The sequence below is a fragment of the Haliotis rubra genome, unplaced genomic scaffold (assembly GCF_003918875.1).
Source record: "Haliotis rubra isolate DU_JTF1 unplaced genomic scaffold, ASM391887v1 Scf175, whole genome shotgun sequence".
Lineage (NCBI taxonomy): Eukaryota > Metazoa > Mollusca > Gastropoda > Lepetellida > Haliotidae > Haliotis > Haliotis rubra.
Window position 1 is genome coordinate 408,262 of NW_025765725.1, and position 6,575 is coordinate 414,836.

Here is a 6,575-nt window from a genome sequence, read left to right on the forward strand (position 1 = left end):
AACTCACTCACTCATATGTTAAAGCGATGTCTGTCCCACACATCACATTACAGAAGATGACTGTTAAATGTTTACCGGTGTGGTTACATGGTCAACAACGTTGAAGACGACAGTCGTGTTCTAACGAGTAAAGTCAAAGCAGTGGATCCCTTATTCTAAATCGTCAACGAATCAAAACAATTTAGTATGACAATTCTGAAGCAGTCACCACAATACCTACGGGAGGTGCCCCGTGAAACTTCAAGTAAGAATAGGTCTTCAGCAACCCATGCTTGTCGTAAAAGGCGACTAACGGATCGGGTGGTCAGGCTCGCTGACTTGGTTTCCCACCGTGATATTACTGGGATATTGCTAAAAGCGGCGTAAGGCCATATTCACTCGCTCACTCTGGTCAACACCGTTTAAGAAGTGCTCTCACAGGTAATATCAAAAGTCATGCGTTCTCCACAAAGACATCAGAAAATTGCGATATTTTAACAGTTCTTTGATGACTCTCTATGCATGTTACAAAATAATTACTAGCGTTCCAGAAGCACAACGGTGTGTGAGTAGAGTCAAACAAAGAAACAAGTATTTACTCACCGACAAATGCTGACCCAATGAGCATGACAGAGACGAGGAGAATCAGAAAAGCTGCCTTCATTGTGGATGAATGAATGCCCAGATGTCCCCACAGTTGCCTTTATACACCGTGGCTCGTGACAACAATAATCTTCCCTTGTACAAATCGTGTTATCTTTTTCAGCAATGTAGACCATAGTTGTCCCAGACCAGTTTTCACAAAAACATGATTCCTTCTCCCACGCTCGACTTTTTCTTGGAATGACCTAACTAAATCAGAACAAGTGAACATACGTTCCTCAGTAATGGCTTGGTGTAATTGTTTGTTTATGCTTCGAGTACTATCTCTTTGTTTAAATAGTTTCTCGTTACTTCAAGTTTCTTTCAAACACTGGAGTATTTTCGCCATATTTTGATGACTTTCGCATTGCTTTTTCATCTGCTCTGACTTCAGTTGTGTATAGCCAAAATGTGTTAGAACACACCAAATGCTTATTCCGTTTTTGGATTTAAACACATTCCTAGACATATTTACATCAAATCGTGTCTTGTATAAACACATTTTACAATGTACCAAATGTCGGAAAATTAAATCTACATCATTAATTATCATAGACTTCGTATACATTCAATATCTGCACACATCTAATTCTATTCGTTACACAGTTATTTATCTGGTCTCTGTTCTACAAAGTCCTGATAACGGGTCTGGTCAGTGTTCTGCACGTCCTGATGACGGGTCTGGTCAGTGTTCTACATGGCCTGATGACGGGTCTGGTCAGTGTTCTACAAGCTCTGATGACGGGTCTGGTCAGTGTTCCACATGATGACGGGTCTGGTCAGTGTTCCACATGGCCTGATGACGGGTCTGGTCAGTGTTCCACATGGCCTGATGACGGGTCTGGTCAGTGTTCCACATGGCCTGATGACGGGTCTGGTCCACATGGCCTGTGTTCTGGCCTGATGACGGGTCTGGTCAGTGTTCCACATGGCCTGATGACGGGTCTGGTCAGTGTTCCACATGGCCTGATGACGGGTCTGGTCAGTGTTCCACATGGCCTGATGACGGGTCTGGTCAGTGTTCCACATGGCCTGATGACGGGTCTGGTCGATGTTCTACACGTCCTGATGACGGGTCTGGTCAGTGTTCTACAAGTCCTGATGACGGGTCTGGTCAGTGTTCTACATGGCCTGATGACGGGTCTGGTCAGTGTTCTACAAGTCCTGATGACGGGTCTGGTCGATGTTCTACATGTCCTGATGACGGGTCTGGTCAGTGTTCTGCACGTCCTGATGACGGGTCTGGTCAGTGTTCTGCGTGGCCTGATGACGGGTCTGGTCAGTGTTCCACATGGCCTGATGACGGGTCTGGTCAGTGTTCTACAAGGTCCTGATGACGGGTCTGGTCAGTGTTCTACAAGTCCTGATGACGGGTCTGGTCCTGATGACGGGTCTGGTCAGTGTTCTACACGTCCTGATGACGGGTCTGGTCAGTGTTCTACAAGTCCTGATGACGGGTCTGGTCAGTGTTCTGCACGTCCTGATGACGGGTCTGGTCAGTGTTCTACACGGCCTGATGACAGGTCTGGTCAGTGTTCTGCACGTCCTGATGACGGGTCTGGTCAGTGTTCTGCACGGCCTGATGACGGGTCTGGTCAGTGGTCTGCCCGTCCCGATGACGGGTCTGGTCAGTGTTCAACACGGCCTGATGGCGGGTCTGGTCCTGATGACGGGTCTGGTCAGTGGTCTGCACGGCCTGATGACGGGTCTGGTCAGTGGTCTGCACGGCCTGATGACGGGTCTGGTCAGTGTTCTGCACGGCCTGATGACGGGTCTGGTCCTGATGACGGATCTGGTCAATATTCTGAACGCCTTGATGACGTGTTTCCCCAGTGTCCTAGATGGCATGATAATGTTACGAAAACAAGCAACCCTCCTTCCTCTACCACAAATAGATCGTGTAGATACTACTATTATATGTAGTGCTTGTATCACAACGGGTATATACGCGGTTTTGTGCGTCCAGTAATAGCTAGGTTTCATCCCAGGTGTTGGAGCCGATTTATTCCATAAATACAACAACATACAACATATATATTTTGCCAACATATTTCATTGTGCCATTTTTAATTATTAAAACAAAATTTGAAAATTCAATTTGTGATGAGACTAACCAGTGCATGGTCACGTGACTTTCATTGATTTGCAGCATACAATGTGCATCAAAACGATGTACGTAAGGTACATTGTTTCTAGCAATGCCATATTAGCAGATTGTGGTAGATATTGTATAAGTGTTGATTATTATGTTAAATGTGTACGTTACTGGTGTATATTACTTCATATGTCTGAAGACAGGTATCCTAAACAATGTTATATTTTCATGCAAAAATCTCGACTCAGCTGGTAGATATACTTGGGCATCATATGTAAAAAGTTTGTTAAACATCAACGGGTTTGGATTTGTGTGGTTTAGTCATGATGTTGGCAATATTAATCATTTTATATCCATGTTCAAACAGAGGCTTATTGATGTAAAGGGGCAAAGCATATTGAGTAGAATTAATGAATCATCGCATTTAGCTTACTACAAGACCATTAAATCTTTATTAGATGTAGAGTTTTATGTTTCAAGTGTACATTTTAAAGAATATAGACTTAGACTTCATCACCTAACCCTTCTTTGTAATGTGAGACGAAAAGATGATAATTATGCCTCAACAATATGTAAAATGTGTAACAATAACATCCCAGAGGATGAATTACATTTTCTTTTGTCTGTCATGTGATGCATAGGTTAAGATTGTTAATTTTTGTTTAAATTTCACTAGTATATTGGGCGCTGATACAAATGATTTTCAGTTTGTTTGGTCCAGAATTTCAGTGTATTAGGAAACAGCCACACAGAACTTTCATCTGAGAAAATCACATTGTCCCAGTTAAAATTTCTATGCTGTAAGCACCAGTTCAACCTTCGCTCCTTTTGTCCAGGTTTCATGATCGGTGATGGAATTCCTCGACTTTTCTGCCAACCCATTGCATGCAGCTCAGTTCTAATTGTCTCCTTACAGACAGACACAGTTCCTCTATCAATCTTATCCAGCCTTAAGATTTCTAAACTGTTTCGTTTGTTTTTAGAAACAAGAATACCAAGCCGCCTCATGTCACCGACAGTCAATTTTCTGGGCCTACCTGCGCCTCCCTGGTGCTCAATGCCATATCCATTTGCAATATTTTTCAAAACACGATAAACAGTGGATAAAGGGATGCCTGTTCTACTTGAAATCACTTTAGCTGATCTGATGTCCTTGTTATAATACTCTTAAATCAACTTCCTCTTCTCTAAATCATCCATACTGAGGATCACTGAAAATGTCGTCTGCTAGCAAGTAAACAAAGGGGGATAACTCTTCACAAACTAATGAAAAAGGATTAACGGAGTTGTCTCTCTTGAATAAAACCAAGCACTTGATAGCTGGTCAAGGTTGTTTATACTAGAAATCCAATTAAACATATTCCTAAAATTCTCAATAATTTCTGGTCATACTATATCTACCACATTTTGATCAATGTCCAACTATCATTAAGTTCAAAAAAATTAATGCAATGTAATGATACCAGTATTCTTCTAAAAACTGTGCAGTTTATTAAGCATGCCCTCGTGATCAGATCAAATGTGTGTAAATAATGTGTAACCTTGTATATTGCCTTGTCTAAAATGATATTTTGTATCCTCTGATTGTACATGGGCCGATGGCCTACTTACAGAAAATAAATTCATATCATATCATACGTAAGGTATACATTCTCCCACTCTGGGGCGTATTTCGCTCACAGGCGGGATACATTGCATTGTAAAGATCGTGTGAACAAATGAGATCAGATCTTAACATTCTAACAACGAAGATAGAATGTTTAGTGTATATATCCATCCATCGACAATCTACATCAAGTGTTACATTAATTACAAATAAACCACAATAAAATATTAGTATATACAAAATTTATCCAGAATGGAAATTATTTTTGCACATAAAATGAAATTAAAAATACACGAATATGAAAACACACCCCTTTGAAAACATGTCATATTTGTTGCCCAGTATAAACCAAATTTAACCTTGCAATGACGTGTGGTGGCAAAGCTTGCGTTAGGGGCTACATACGAGCACTAGTTGCTCACTGCCCGTGGGAAGGTCTGAGAGACAAGCCGTCAACCCTCTAGCAGGGGGCCTCTGTGATCAGGGGGTGGGTCACCAGAAATAGGTCCAGTGGGGTGTGTTGAGGCAGGCGAAGCCGCGGCTGATGCTGTACACCTTCACTGTGAATGAGAGCGACTCATGGCTGGCAAAACTAAGTTCAATATGCAAGGTGGCACATCGTGCCATACCTCGATTCAGACTACTCTGCTACCACTCATTTTACCGATGACAGTTTTCAACCACCATTGCCGTATCGGGTTGAAACAGGGCCTTTATTTTGATGCATTTACCATCTCCGAGTGTATTTTTCAGTCTTAATCTAATATCTGTTTATGGCCCGGTTTGTCAAGACGATCCCAAAGATTCCATACAAATCAAGATAAAATATAATCTCCGCACTAGAAAAGATTTAGAGCAGAGAATCTGTGGCAATTCCTTGAAAGTGGTATGCAACTTATACCGCGGATTGTTTCCCTTTGATGACAAGCCTCACATCCGGTGTAAACATCATGTGGTTGTTTCTTCCTGGATTTCATTAGTAAACATCCACTAGACGACTCATCAGAAGGACTCGAGGCGACATCGGTGATGGAACATCATCTGCCATTATCATCACATCAACATACAAGGAAATGGCTGAAATAAGACTTGGCAACAAACACGGTAGCTCATTTCCCCTCTGCCTATCACAGTGTATCGTAATAATACTAAAAGTATGCGAGAGTTATTCAGGTATTTCTGTCAGCTGGAAGCAAACACAGAGAAATGACTGATGACTCATATTACTGCTCATAGCCTTTTCGGGGTTATTTCAAATATGGTGGTTTGAATTTTCGTTGTCATTTACATTTCCTACCTCAAACATGGAGTTACAGCATATTTACCTAAAATATAAACGAATAGAAATTAATAAGTCGCAAGCAAATATTGTTTACCGATAATTTTGACTGTGAACAGTAATCAATTTTTATTTACACCATTTTATGTCGTTTTTGTTATTGTTTACTTAATTGATACACCAAAATGGTTTGGTTTTTTGTTTAACATGTTTAACGCCACACTCAGCAATATTCCAGCTATATGGCGGATGTCTGTAAATAATTGAGCCATGACCAGACAATCTAGTGATCAACAGCATGAGCACTGATATGGGCAATTGCAGTACGATGACGTGTGTCAACCAAGTCAACTGGATTGTCTGATCCAGACTTGATTACAGCTGGAATATTGCTGAGTGCGGCATTAAACAACCAACCAACGTGACTTCTCAGCTCGCTTCACTTCAGTGTGGCAAAGCACTCACTCATTCACTGGAATATTGGTGAAAAGGTGTCCTAAAGCCATTCTCAGTAATAAAGCAGTAAGAAAATTTCAAAATGAGCGTAAGGTGAGATTTGATAGATTTTCTTTTGATTTTGTAAAATCTATCCTTGAAAGGTTGTATTTTTCTCAAATTGTGTGTGGTATGTCCTATTTTGAAAATCTCACAAAATATTTGTTTGTAAATTCCATCTTCTCTGTCTTTATTCCTGATAATCTGCTGTTCTTGACAGGAGGGGGAGATGAGAGTGATTCTAATGTCCGAGGATCACCGTGTCACACGCATAACAGTGCTTCCACTGGGATCATGGACTTGCCTGCATATCCATGGTCCTCAAGTGAGTTCAACATTGACAGAGAATACTTGATAATTCATTACATTGTATCCAGTGTGCTTAAATAGTTTCCAAATTTTGCTAGTCAGTCGGGTTAGCTATGCCTGAAAGTTACTGGCCCACAAAATAATGCAGTAGTCCGAAATTTGAATATAGA